This window comes from Tamandua tetradactyla, chromosome 4 (assembly GCF_023851605.1).
Source record: "Tamandua tetradactyla isolate mTamTet1 chromosome 4, mTamTet1.pri, whole genome shotgun sequence".
Lineage (NCBI taxonomy): Eukaryota > Metazoa > Chordata > Mammalia > Pilosa > Myrmecophagidae > Tamandua > Tamandua tetradactyla.
In genome coordinates this window covers 113,358,296-113,371,937 of record NC_135330.1, presented here as the reverse complement: position 1 = coordinate 113,371,937, position 13,642 = coordinate 113,358,296, and the positions used below count along the sequence as shown (strand labels likewise).

The window sequence follows — 13,642 nt, the reverse complement described above, 5'->3', positions numbered from 1 at the left end:
GGCTACAAAAGCAGAAATCTCTGACACCACTAGTACTTCAGACCCAGTGATAAATACTTCAGCTCAAAATATCACTTCTGTTAATAATACAAACTGTAAGAAGAAACCAGATGAAGTTTGTGAAGGCCTTTTTAGCCAAGCAAAATCTGTGAAAGAAGGAAATGTTCTAGATTTTGTGGAAAACCGTGGTTTCATATCACTGAAGGTAGATCCTTTTGCTGCTCAGCATACTACGACAAGCCAGGTAGTTGATACAAAACCAGCAACAAGTAGCTTTACTCCTAGTGCAACTGGACTTGGGGAAAGTTTAAAAGGTCAGTCATCACGGCGGCGTAAAATATGTCAACTCCGGACAAGCCAGGTAGTTCCTACAAAACGAGCAAGAGGTAGCTTTACTCCTAGTGTAATTGGACTTGGGGAAAGTTTAAAAGGTCAGTCATCACGGCGGCGTAAAATATGTCAACTCCGGACAAGCCAGGTAGTTCCTACAAAACAGGCAAGAGGTAGCTTTACTCCTAGTGTAATTGGACTTGGGGAAAGTTTAAAAGGCCAGCCATCGCGGCGGCGTAAAACATGTCTACTCCAGACAAGCCAGGTAGTTGATACAAAACCAGCAATAAGTAGCTTTACTCCTAGTGTAATTGGACTTGGGGAAAGTTTAAAAGGTCAGTCATCACGGCGGCGTAAAACATGTCTACTCCGGACAAGCCAGGTAGTTGATACAAAACCAGCAATAGGTAGCCCTACTCCTAGTGCAACTGGACTTGGGGAAAGTTTAAAAGGTCAATCATCACAGCACACAAATAAGAAACAAATGACCTCTCCAAGCAGCACCAGCAGTCCTGAGTTTCGAGGTTCATCTCCAGTTGTAAAAGTCACTGAGGCAGATATACAGTCTCCACCATCTAGTGTGCCTGCTACAAAAGCAGAAATCTCTGACACCACTAGTACTTCAGACCCAGTGATAAATACTTCAGCTCAAAATATCACTTCTGTGAGTAATACAAGCTGTAAGAAGAAACCAGATGAAGTTTGTGAAGGCCTTTTTAGCCAAGTAAAATCTGTGAAAGAAGGAAATGTCCTAGATTTTGTGGAAAACCGTGGTTTCATATCACCGAAGGTAGATCCTTTTGCTGCTCAGCATACTACGACAAGCCAGGTAGTTGATACAAAACCAGCAACAAGTAGCTTTACTCCTAGTGTAATTGGACTTGAGGAAAGTTTAAAAGGTCAGTCATCACGGCGGCGTAAAACATGTCTACTCCGGAACAAAGTTCCAGAGAAGTGCCTGATCTGTGAAGCTGCAAAGTTGCCATCAAGTGGTGCTGCTAAACAGACTGGAAGTGGGACATCAAATATAAATGGCAAACCAACTGTCTCTGCATCAGGGTCAGGCTTTGGGCACAAATGTAATCCAGCAGTAGGAACATGGGATTGTGATACCTGTTTAGTGCACAACAAACCTGAAGCACTAAGATGTGTTGCTTGTGATACAGCCAAACCTGGAATTGGTGTTAAGTGGTTTCTTACATGGCCTGTAAACTCAAGCAGTCCTGAGGTTCGAGTTTCATCTGTAGTTGTAAAAGTCACTGAGGCAGATATACAATCTCCATCATCTAGTGTGCCGGCTACAAAAGCAGAAATCTCTGACACCACTAGTACTTCAGACCCAGTGATAAATACTTCAGCTCAAAATATCACTTCTGTTAATAATACAAGCTGTAAGAAGAAACCAGATGAAGTTTGTGAAGGTCTTTTTAGCCAAGCAAAATCTGTGAAAGAAGGAAATGTCCTAGATTTTGTGGAAAACCGTGGTTTCATATCACCGAAGGTAGATCCTTTTGCTGCTCAGCATACTACGACAAGCCAGGTAGTTGATACAAAACCAGCAACAAGTAGCTTTACTCCTAGTGCAACTGGACTTGGGGAAAGTTTAAAAGGTCAGTCATCACGGCGGCGTAAAACATGTCTACTCCGGACAAACCAGGCAGTTGATACAAAACCAGCAATAGGTAGCTTTACTCCTAGTGTAATTGGACTTGGGGAAAGTTTAAAAGGTCAGTCATCACGGCACACAAATAAGGAACAAATGACCTCTTCAAGCAGCACCAGCAGTCCTGAGTGTCGAGGTTCATCTCCAGTTGTAAAAGTCACTGAGGCAGATATACAATCTCCACCATCTAGTGTGCCTGCTACAAAAGCAGAAATCTCTGACACCACTAGTACTTCAGACCCAGTGATAAATACTTCAGTTCAAAATATCACTTCTGTGAATAATAGAAGCTGTAAGAAGAAACCAGATGAAGTTTGTGAAGGTCTTTTTAGCCAAGCAAAATCTGTGAAAGAAGGAAATGTTCTAGATTTTGTGGAAAACCGTGGTTTCATATCACCGAAGGTAGATCCTTTTGCTGCTCAGCATAGTATGACAAGCCAGGTAGTTGATACAAAACCAGCAATAGGTAGCTTTACTCCTAGTGTAATTGGACTTGAGGAAAGTTTAAAAGGTCAGTCATCACGGCGGCGTAAAACATGTCTACTCCGGAACAAAGTTCCGGAGAAGTGCCTGGTCTGTGAAGCTGCAAAGTTGCCATCAAGAGGTGCTGCTAAACAGACTGGAAGTGGGACAGCAAATATAAATGGCAAACCAACTGTCTCTGCATTAGGGTCAGGCTTTGGACACAAATGTAATCCAGCAGTAGGAACATGGGATTGTGATACCTGTTTAGTGCACAACAAACCTGAAGCACTAAGATGTGTTGCTTGTGATACAGTCAAACCTGGAATTGGTGTTAAGTGGTTTCTTACATGGCCTGTAAACTCAAGCAGTCCTGAGTGTCGAGGTTCATCTCCAGTTGTAAAAGTCACTGAGGCAGATATACAATCTCCACCATCTAGTGTGCCTGCTACAAAAGCAGAAATCTCTGACACCACTAGTACTTCAGACCCAGTGATAAATACTTCAGTTCAAAATATCACTTCTGTGAGTAATACAAGCTGTAAGAAGAAACCAGATGAAGTTTGTGAAGGTCTTTTTAGTCAAGCAAAATCTGTGAAAGAAGGAAATGCCCTAGATTTTGTGGAAAACCGTGGTTTCATATCACCGAAGGTAGATCCTTTTGCTGCTCAGCATACTACGACAAGCCAGGCAGTTGATACAAAACCAGCAATGGGTAGCTTTACTCCTAGTGCAACTGGACTTGGGGAAAGTTTAAAAGGTCAGTCATCACGGCGGCGTAAAACATGTGTACTCCGGACAAGCCAGGTAGTTGATACAAAACCAGCAATAGGTAGCTTTACTCCTAGTGCAACTGGACTTGGGGAAAGTTTAAAAGGTCAGTCATCACGGCACACAAATAAGGAACAAATGACCTCTTCAAGCAGCACCAGCAGTCCTGAGTGTCGAGGTCCATCTCCAGTTGTAAAAGTCACTGAGGCAGATATACAATCTCCACCATCTAGTGTGCCTGCTACAAAAGCAGAAATCTCTGACACCACTAGTACTTCAGACCCAGTGATAAATACTTCAGTTCAAAATATCACTTCTGTGAGTAATACAAGCTGTAAGAAGAAACCAGATGAAGTTTGTGAAGGTCTTTTAAGCCAAGCAAAATCTGTGAAAGAAGGCAATGTCCTAGATTTTGTGGGAAACCGTGGTTTCATATCACCGAAGGTAGATCCTTTTGCTGCTCAGCATACTACGACAAGCCAGGTAGTTGATACAAAACCAGCAACAAGTAGCTTTACTCCTAGTGCAACTGGACTTGGGGAAAGTTTAAAAGGTCAGTCATCACGGCGGCGTAAAACATGTGTACTCCGGACAAGCCAGGTAGTTGATACAAAACCAGCAATAGGTAGCTTTACTCCTAGTGCAACTGGACTTGGGGAAAGTTTAAAAGGTCAGTCATCACGGCGGCGTAAAACATGTGTACTCCGGACTAGCCAGGCAGTTGATACAAAACCAGCAATAGGTAGCTTTACTCCTAGTGTAATTGGACTTGGGGAAAGTTTAAAAGGTCAGTCATCACGGCACACAAATAAGGAACAAATGACCTCTTCAAGCAGCATCAGCAGTCCTGAGTGTCGAGGTTCATCTCCAGTTGTAAAAGTCACTGAGGCAGATATACAATCTCCACCATCTAGTGTGCCTGCTACAAAAGCAGAAACCTCTGACACCACTAGTACTTCAGACCCAGTGATAAATACTTCAGCTCAAAATATCACTTCTGTTAATAATACAAGCTGTAAGAAGAAACCAGATGAAGTTTGTGAAGGTCTTTTTAGCCTAGCAAAATCTGTGAAAGAAGGAAATGTCTTAGATTTTGTGGAAAACACTGATTTCATATCACCGAAGGTAGATCCTTTTGCTGCTCAGCATACTACGACAAGCCAGGCAGTTGATACAAAACCAGCAATGGGTAGCTTTACTCCTAGTGTAATTGGACTTGGGGAAAGTTTAAAAGGTCAGTCATCACGGCACACAAATAAGGAACAAATGACCTCTTCAAGCAGCACCAGCAGTCCTGAGTGTCGAGGTCCATCTCCAGTTGTAAAAGTCACTGAGGCAGATATACAATCTCCACCATCTAGTGTGCCGGCTACAAAAGCAGAAATCTCTGACACCACTAGTACTTCAGACCCAGTGATAAATACTTCAGCTCAAAATATCACTTCTGTGAGTAATACAAGCTGTAAGAAGAAACCAGATGAAGTTTGTGAAGGCCTTTTTAGCCAAGCAAAATCTGTGAAAGAAGGAAATGTCCTAGATTTTGTGGGAAACCGTGGTTTCATATCACCGAAGGTAGATCCTTTTGCTGCTCAGCATACTACGACAAGTCAGGTGGTTGATACAAAACCAGCAACAAGTAGCTTTACTCCTAGTGTAATTGGACTTGGGGAAAGTTTAAAAGGTCAGTCATCACGGCGGCGTAAAACATGTCTACTCCGGACAAGCCAGGTAGTTAATGCAAAAGCAGCAATAGGTAGCCCTACTCCTAGTGTAATTGGACTTGGGGAAAGTTTAAAAGGTCAATCATCACGGCGGCATAAAACATGTAAAGTTCCGGAGAAGTGCCTGGTCTGTGAAGCTGCAAAGTTGCCATCAAGAGGTGCTGCTAAACAGAAATGCCTGGTCTGTGAAGTTACAAAGCTGCTAAACAGACTGGATTTGTGACTTCAAATATAAATGGCAAACCAACTGCCTCTGCATCAGGGTCATGCTTTGGACACAAATGTAAGCCAGCAGTAGGAACATGGGATTGTGATACCTGTTTAGTGCACAACAAACCTGAAGCAGTGAGATGTGTTGCTTGTGAAACAGCCAAACCTGGAATTGGTGTTAAGTGGTTTCTTACATGGCCAGTGACTTCAGAAAGCCTGTAAATATGACTGCTCCATCTTCTAACTGCCCTGTGACCACTGGTACTTTTGGATTTGGAGATGAGCTCAAAAGACCCACAAAATCTTAGGAGTGTCCAATAGGCTGCGTTTCTAATAATGCAAAAGAAAATCAGGATGTGTTCTGTATGTCTGCCAAACCAGAGAGTTTAGTACCTGCTTCAAGTAGCAGCACTCGAGCTGACTCTCTGTCATCTGGAAGCCAGCTAGAATTGGACAAGTTTAAGAAACCAGAGGGAAGCTGGGACTGTGAAGTATGCCTAGTGTAGAATAAAGCAGTCTTTCAAATGTGTAGCATGTGAAAGTGCAAAGCTGGGGAGAAAATATGAGCTTAAAGGCTTTGGTATTTTTCTTCATTTTCAAATTCAGCATCCTCAACCTTCAAATTTGTGATCTCATCATCCCCTTCTGGGCTTCTCAGACTTTAACAAACACTGGAAACTTTTAAAGGAGGCTTCAAATTTGGTGTGTCATCAGATTCTGGGTCCATGAATTCTATAAGTGGAGGATTAAATTTTCTAAACACATAGGAGATTTTAAATTTGGAGTTTCATATCACTGTTAGCATTTTGGTAGCACCATCTCTTCCTCCAATCCACCTGTGGCCACCTTTGTGTTAGGACAGGTCAGCAATCCTGTGCGCAGCTCTCTCTTTGGTAACTCTACTGAATCCACCAAATATCAATTTTTGCTATTTTCTCAAGATAAGAAACCAGCAGCCTCATCTAGCATTGGTAGAGCTGTCACCCCATTTGTCTTTGGTCTGGGAAAGCAGCCAATAAACTTCAATCCCTGGTTTCAACTTTGGAGCTACAACCACATCTAGCTCTGCAGGATCCTCCTTTGTATTTGGCACTGGACCTTCAACATCTGCCAGTCCAGCATTGGGTGCTAATAAGACTCCAACCGGCCTAATCCCCCAGGCTTTAGATCTGTATCATCTTCAGTAGCATTATTTCCAACTGGTTCTCAGCCTGAACCACCACCTACTTTTGGCACAGTATGAAGCAGTACGAGCCTCCTGTGTTTGCATAACAGCCTAGTCAGTCTGCATTTGGCTCTGGAACAACTCCTAATTCCAGTTTGGTTTTCCAACTCGGCATCAGCACTACAAATTTCAACTTCACAAACAATAATCCATCAGGAGTGTTCACATTTGGTGCAAATCTGCCACACACCTGTAGCCCCAGCCCAGCCTTCAGGCTCAGGAGGATTTCTATTTAACCAGTCTCCAGCAGCATTTACAGTGGAGTCAAATGGGAAAGATATGTTTTCTCTTCTGGAACTTCAGCTTCTGCTTGTAAGATAAAGACTGCTCTCAGATGTGGGAAATAGTCACAATGGTTTTATACCCAATAGTTTTGTTAACAAGAGCTGGTTCCCTGCATTCAGAGAAGGGATTATACTATGTGCTGGAGTTATCTGAAGTGAGATCTGCTGGACATCTTTAATTTTGGGATTTTCCTCCTCGCTCTTTCTTTATGCCTCACCCCTTCAAAAAAAAAAAATAGCTGGACTGATGGTTGATTCTTCATCAAGAATATTATATGATCCAGAAAATTACTCACTGATTTTACCTGGTCTGGTTGTACACAAGAATAGAGGCCAAACGTGAATGACTTTGTGTAAAATCTCTTTGTTTGCACCATTCGTGTATTTCATTTATGGAATTCATAAATTGCATTTATGGAATTCTTTGAGGTTGTAGTTATATTTCAGGAGTTTTGTATTTATTAGAGGGTGTTGAAATGAATGATTTCTCTGCTGAGTTTATGCTGTGTATGTGTGAAGTGAGTGAGTTAGGTACATGGGGCACTAAAATTTACTGATAGAAGAAGCCTGACTGAGACTGGCCCATGCACAGGACTTGTTAGATCTATCTACTTCTCAGTTTAATAATTATATGCTATTTCTATATTCTCCTTGTTATGATTATCACCTACCTTGTTTTTTTCATTGTTTATTATAAAATGTGTAAACACTATTTTGTTTCTATACTTTTTTGGCATAAAATAAATCTTGAACTTGAAATTTTAATTTTGTGTTAGAAATTTTTTGTTGTTTGTTTAATCTTGTCTCAGATCTTATTATGGAAATCTCATTATTCAAAGTTGCCTTAATCCATTTGTCTTTACAATTGAGGATTGTTGATGTGAATTTATTGGCTTTTTTGATATAATTTTGTTTGGACAAAAATCAGTATTGCACAAAGTATTAAGCAAATATTTTTATATGTACTGAAATGGACATGATGACTTTTTTAAAAAACTTTTTTTATTAATTAAAAATTAACAAACAAAACATTAAAATATCATTCCACTCTACATATACAATCAGTAATTCTTAATATCATCACATAGTTGCATATTCATCATTTCTTAGAACATTTGCATCAATTTAGAAAAAGAAATAAAAAGACAATAGAAAAAGAAATAAAACAATAATAAAGAAAAAAAAGATTATACATACCATACCCATTACCCCTCGCTTTCATTTACTACTAGCATTTCAAACTAAATTTAACATTTGTTCCCCCTATTATTTATTTTTATTCCATATGTTTTACTCTTCTATTGATAAAGTAGCTAAAAGGAGCATCAGAAACAAGGTTTTCACATTCACAGAGTCACATTGTGAAAGCTCTATCATTGTTCAATCATCATCAAGAAACATGGCTACTGGAACACAGCTCACTAGTTTCAGATATTTCCCTCCAGCCACTCCAAAACACCATAAACTAAAAAGGGATATCTATATAATGTATAAGAATAACCTCCAGGATAACCTCCCCACTTTGTTGGAAATCTCTCAGCCACTGAAACTTTATTTCATTTCTCTTCCCCCTTTTTGTCACCACACTTGCTTTTGAGGTCTCGGGTGAGAAACAAAGGAAGCACTAGTATCTGGAAACATGGAACTGTATCTTAAAATCCACAATCGGGGGCTCGCCGCCTCCATGGCCCGTTAACCAGCTTAGCACAGGCCTGTCACCCACCATTCCTGAGGGGCCAGGGGCAGCGGGCCCAGGGCAGCCACCCCTGCTCTCTTCCCTGCACCCCTCACTCCTGGGCATGCAGACTGAGATGGGGGACCCCACAGGTGGCAGAAGGCCACGGGCCCGGCTGTCCCCTTGCCCATCCCCCCCAGACACAGCTGTTCCGCAGACCCCAGATGCTGCCCTTGGAGGAAACTGGCTGTCCTGGGGCCCGTCCGGCACGGACAGATTCCTCAGAGGAGGTGTCTGAGAGTCAAGGGCAGCCTTTCTTCGTGCAAGTCCATTCAGGACATGCCAGGCCCGGACTCCAGGCTACGGCCCACCCCACTCACGGCCTGGCAGGCCCCGCACGGCAGCAGCACCATCCACTCACGGGCACTGTGCCCAGGCCCGGCTGCCCTTGCCAACTGCGGGGTACATGTGTGGACCCTGGGGTGTCACTGGGGGTCAGCTTGTGGGGGTGGGGGAGGGACGCTGGGTGCAGGAACCAGGGTGGGCCGGGGTCAGCTGGGCTCCTCCGCAGCTTGGGTGGCTGAACCCAGTGGGGGATTGGAGACCTCCCACCTGGAAGGCGTGGACAGGTCAGCACCAGGCTGGCCTGAGTGAGGACGGCGGTGGGGTGCCCCGCAGAAACCCTAGCTTTGGGTGCTCCCCAGACACCGACTGGGGAGGTGAATCAGGGGGAGTTCAGCCACACAGGGAGGGGCTGTAGATGGTGAGATGGGTTGGGACCCTTTCCCAGCTTTGGCTGCAGTGGCCTGGGCAGATGGCTGTACCCTGAGGGCACTCCAGGCCCTTCCTCCTTGTCCCTAACCCCTGCCCCTTGGCCCCTCCCGTTGTCACCTCCCTTGTCGCTGGGGGTCTCTCACCTTCCTGTACCTCCTCCTTCCCCAGCCCCCCCACTGCTTCATGTGGGCCTGGAGTGGGTCTTGATTAGTTTCTGAAGTCCTATAAAAGAGGAAACATTTTGGAGAGTGAGAGACTCAGAGAGGGCAGAGAATGCTGCCGCAGCACGAAGCAGAGAGTCCACCAGCCAGTGACCTTTGGAGCTGAAGAAGGAAGATGCCTCCCGGGGAGCTTCATGAAATAGGAAGCCAGGAGAGAAAGCTAGCAGATGACGCCGTATTTGCCATGTGCCCTTCCAGCTGAGAGAGAAGCCCTGACTGTGTTTGCCATGTGCCATCTCACTTGAGAGAGAAACCCTGAACTTCATCGGCCTTCTTGAACCAGGGTGTCTTTCCCTGGATGCCTTTGATTGGACATTTCTATAGACTTGTTTGAATTGGGACGTTTTCTTGGACTTAGAACTGTAAACTAGCAACTCATTGAATTCCCCTTTTTAGAAGCCATTCCGTTTCTGGTATATTGCATTCCAGCAGCTAGCAAACCAGAACAGATTTGGTACCGGAGAGTGGGGTGCTGCGGTGGTTTGCAAATGCCAGATATGTTTGAACGGTGTTTTGGATGGCTAAGGGGAGGATTTTGGAAGAGCTGTGAAGAGAATGATGGAGAAGTCGTGGAGTGCATGAAGAGACTGTTGGTGTAAATGGAACCACTGCCAGTCTTGACAGAGGAGGACACAAAAGGGAGAGATTGGAGTCTGCAGAGTGAGAACCATGAGAGATTGGGTCTGAAGCCAAGAAACCTCGGCCAGGAGAGTGGACCCACCTGTATGCGTGGAGAGGGTGAGTGTACCCTGAAGGGCGAGGATGAGTCTCCCCTGTCATTGCAGTGGAAGAGCTGTGCAGCCTCAGGCCTTGGAAAAGGCGTAGCACGCTCGTTGGGGGACTGGGAGAGCCTGGCTGCCGCCATGTGCAGGGCTTGAGTGTGTGCCCCAGAAATGGCAGAGAGCCCAGGGGTGGCCCTGATGCCTGGAGAGAGTGGAGCCCAGAGGTGGTCTCCTCGATGTTCCCCGAGGTTGATTTGGGAACAGGCGGGCCACTGCATAGGCCCTTGGAAGGGGTGGGACTGCCACTTTCCAAAGCCCCAAAGCTGAATGATTCTCAGACTTTGAGATGTAATGGACTTTGCCCTGCAGGTTGTTGAAACTGTATGGGTCCAGTGACCCCTGTGTTCCTTCCTCCTTAGGGAAATGTGTATATGTATCCTACGAATGTTCCTCCTTTATATGTTGGCAGCAAATAACTTGTTAGGAATTTTCAAAGGTCCAGAGGAAATGGAGAGAATTTTGCCTTCGGATAGACAATGCCTGTAACTGACTTGATGAGATTTTATACTGTCTCTACTTTTGTACTTCGTTGTGTTGCTGCTGAAAGGTTTAAGGTTTCTGATATTGTTAGAAATTAATTAATACAAAAATTAATTAATACACAGTTTGCAAATTAATATAATAATTAATAATATATATTATTTTATAATAATGAAAAATTAATTGCTTACAGAAATTAATGTATTTTGCATATGGGAAAAACATGTCTTTCATAAGGGTCAGCTATGTGATGATGCTGCGAGCTATTGATTGTGCACCATGTATGGAATGTTTGTATGTTAAGACTGGATGTGCTTGCATGTTGTTTTATCAATAAAAATCTAAAAAAAAACCCAACTAGATTTGGAAGACGAGACACAAACTTATAAAAAGATAAATAATACAAAAGGTATACCAAGAGAGGTTGGTTGTTGATACTATTTCTTTTCCCCAAACAGAATCCGTTTATTTTAAAAGTAACTTTGAAATATTATGTCTGGCATTATTGGGGATTTTTTTTCTTTAGTTAGAGAAGTTGTAGATTTAAATAAAACCATGTAGAAAATCCACAGTTCCCATATATACCCCCTATTATTAACATCTTGCTGTTTAAAAACGAAAAAAAATTTTTGCATTAGTGTGGTTCATTATAAACATTGAAGGAATATTATAATTGTACTATTAACTATAACCATGGTTTAGATAATATTAATTATTAACTACTAGTTTCAACAAAACATTTTATAGAATTTAATTCCTTCGTTCACACGGTTTGGTCCTGAGCACGAGTATGTAATCGTGAACAAGCCATTTGGGGAGGTGAGAGGTTTGACTAGAATTTTTATTTTTTTTTTTGCATGGGCAGGCGCGGGGAATTGAACCCAGGTCTCGGGCCTGGCAGGCGAGAACTCTGCCACTGCACCACCATTGCCCACCCTCAGCGGAGTCCTACTGAGCTCCAGGGAAGTGAATCATTCCACTGGCAGGACATGCATGGGTCTCCTCCTCTAAGGAATCCTGAAGGAATTTGAATTCTAATTAAAAGGAAGAAAAGGGGAATGATGTTGTGAATTGGGACACCAAAACCCAAGATGTATTGATGGGGTAATGAGTGAATCATCTGAATTATTTCTTCCAAACTGATCGGCTTGGCCTGGATTCTTTTCTAATAGCTGAAATGATGGGAAGTTTTAAGAGGTTTAATTTTTAATACAGCAGCTCTGAACTCTCCAAGATAAGGTCAGTTGCTTTGACTTTCTGGTCAGCAAAGGTGTCTGCTGTGCTGGAACCTGGCACGACATGCAGGATAAAGGTCTGAAACAAGCTGAGAGCCCAGTCATGAAAGGCTGAGGGAACATGGGAACTGTCACACTGGTGTTTGAACCCTGTCCCTCCACAGCTTTGCAGAGCAACAAGCAAGGGGTCTGAGCCAGCCATGAGTTACACTTCCAAACACCCTGTATCCTACCTGCAGAAGTGGGGTGACCCTGCTGAAAAGGGGTGGCTCTACCTATGCTGCCCAGGATTCCTTAGAGGAGGAGACCCATGCGTGTCCTGCCATTGGGACGATTCACTTCCCTGGAGCTCAGTAGGACTCCACTCAGCCCTAAGAGGCTGGCTGGGAAAAGGAATGGGGGCAGCACCAGTGCCCCAATCTTAGTGCCAGGGCAGTTTCACAAGAAACTCCAACATCCTAGAGGAGAAAGGAAACTTTTTCTCCTCTCTAAATGATACCTTTGCCTATCTTTTGCTTTTTAGTTCTTTCTCAGAAGAAAAGGCAATTCCTCCTTTCCAAAGTCCTTTTGGTCTTTGATATGTTGACCACTCCTATCTTGGCTTTGGAACATTGTGCACTCCTGTCCTTCCTCCTTGGTCTCTAGGGCTCACCTCCTCCAGAGGAGTGTCCTCCCCCGCCTGACAATCTTGCTGCCTGTGGGAGCCCTCACAGAGCTGTGGATTCAGCTACTGCTTGGGTAATTTCTGTGACTCTACAGTCATTTGCAGTGCATACCTCTCTCCTGAGCTCTGCACCCATACAGCATATTAAATTGACTCTTAGACTCTTAGACACATTAAAGCAGCATATCTCACATGGAATCCTCACCTTTACTTCTTTTGACACAAGCCAGGGACACAGGTATTTGCCTCCATGACTTCTCCTCTACCTCCCATGGCAGGTCATTTAGTTCTTCAGAGTCTTTCTCCTTCTTCTCTCCTATGCTTGCTGTCTTAATTAAGCTCTTCAACTGGAGAAACCACATTCATGCTTCAAGACTTGGTCAGCTCAAGGGTCACCTCCTCCAGGAGGCTTCCAAAAGTTTGCTCAGATTATGTGTAGTTGTCAGTTTGTTTCCTTTCTCTCCTATCAGACTCTAAAGGCCAAACATCATTTTTCCTTTGAACTCAGCATGACACTCAATTAGTGATTGTTAAATGCATGCATGAATGAACAAAGTAAGAAAATGATACTTTCCAAAGCTGCACACTGAATTCATGAGTAAAGGCGGGGGTCTTTCCATTTTTGCTTCCTACTTCCCACAGGCTTTATCCATTTTTTTTTTCTGGACATATTTTATCTTGTGATTCTATTTCATTCTCTACTAAGACCAAAAGGAAGCAAGACTCAGGACTCAGGAGTCACATAGTGAGTAGAAATTCAGTTCGAGTGCACTGGAGCAGAGAATTAAGTGAATTCAGGTCTTCAAAGGAAATTAAACATATAAACTGCAATTGATGAAATCAGCTATTGGAAATACTTCTATCTCTGTAGGAGAGTTCCTTTACATCCCTGCCAAGGCAAACTGTGGGAACCCCACAATTAGACACGTTACCGCTTTCCAACTCTTGCTGGATTGTTTACTGCTATGATTAATTTTTTTCTTTTTTTAAATTTTTAAATTTTAAAAAATATATAAAAAAACACCAAACAAATGCAAACATTCATAATTTTTGATCATTCTGTTCTACATACATAATCAGTAATTCGCAATATCATCACATAGTTGCATATTCATCATTGTGATCATTTCTTGGAACATTTGCAT

General features: G+C 43.2%; 2 pseudogenes; both read left to right on the top strand.

Moving 5' to 3' along the window:
* The first annotated feature begins 540 nt into the window (after positions 1-540).
* On the top strand, positions 541-5,966 carry LOC143681335 (nuclear pore complex protein Nup153 pseudogene; annotated as a pseudogene).
* LOC143680476 (nuclear pore complex protein Nup153 pseudogene) lies at positions 5,963-6,729 on the top strand (annotated as a pseudogene).
* The last annotated feature ends 6,913 nt before the right edge of the window (positions 6,730-13,642 follow it).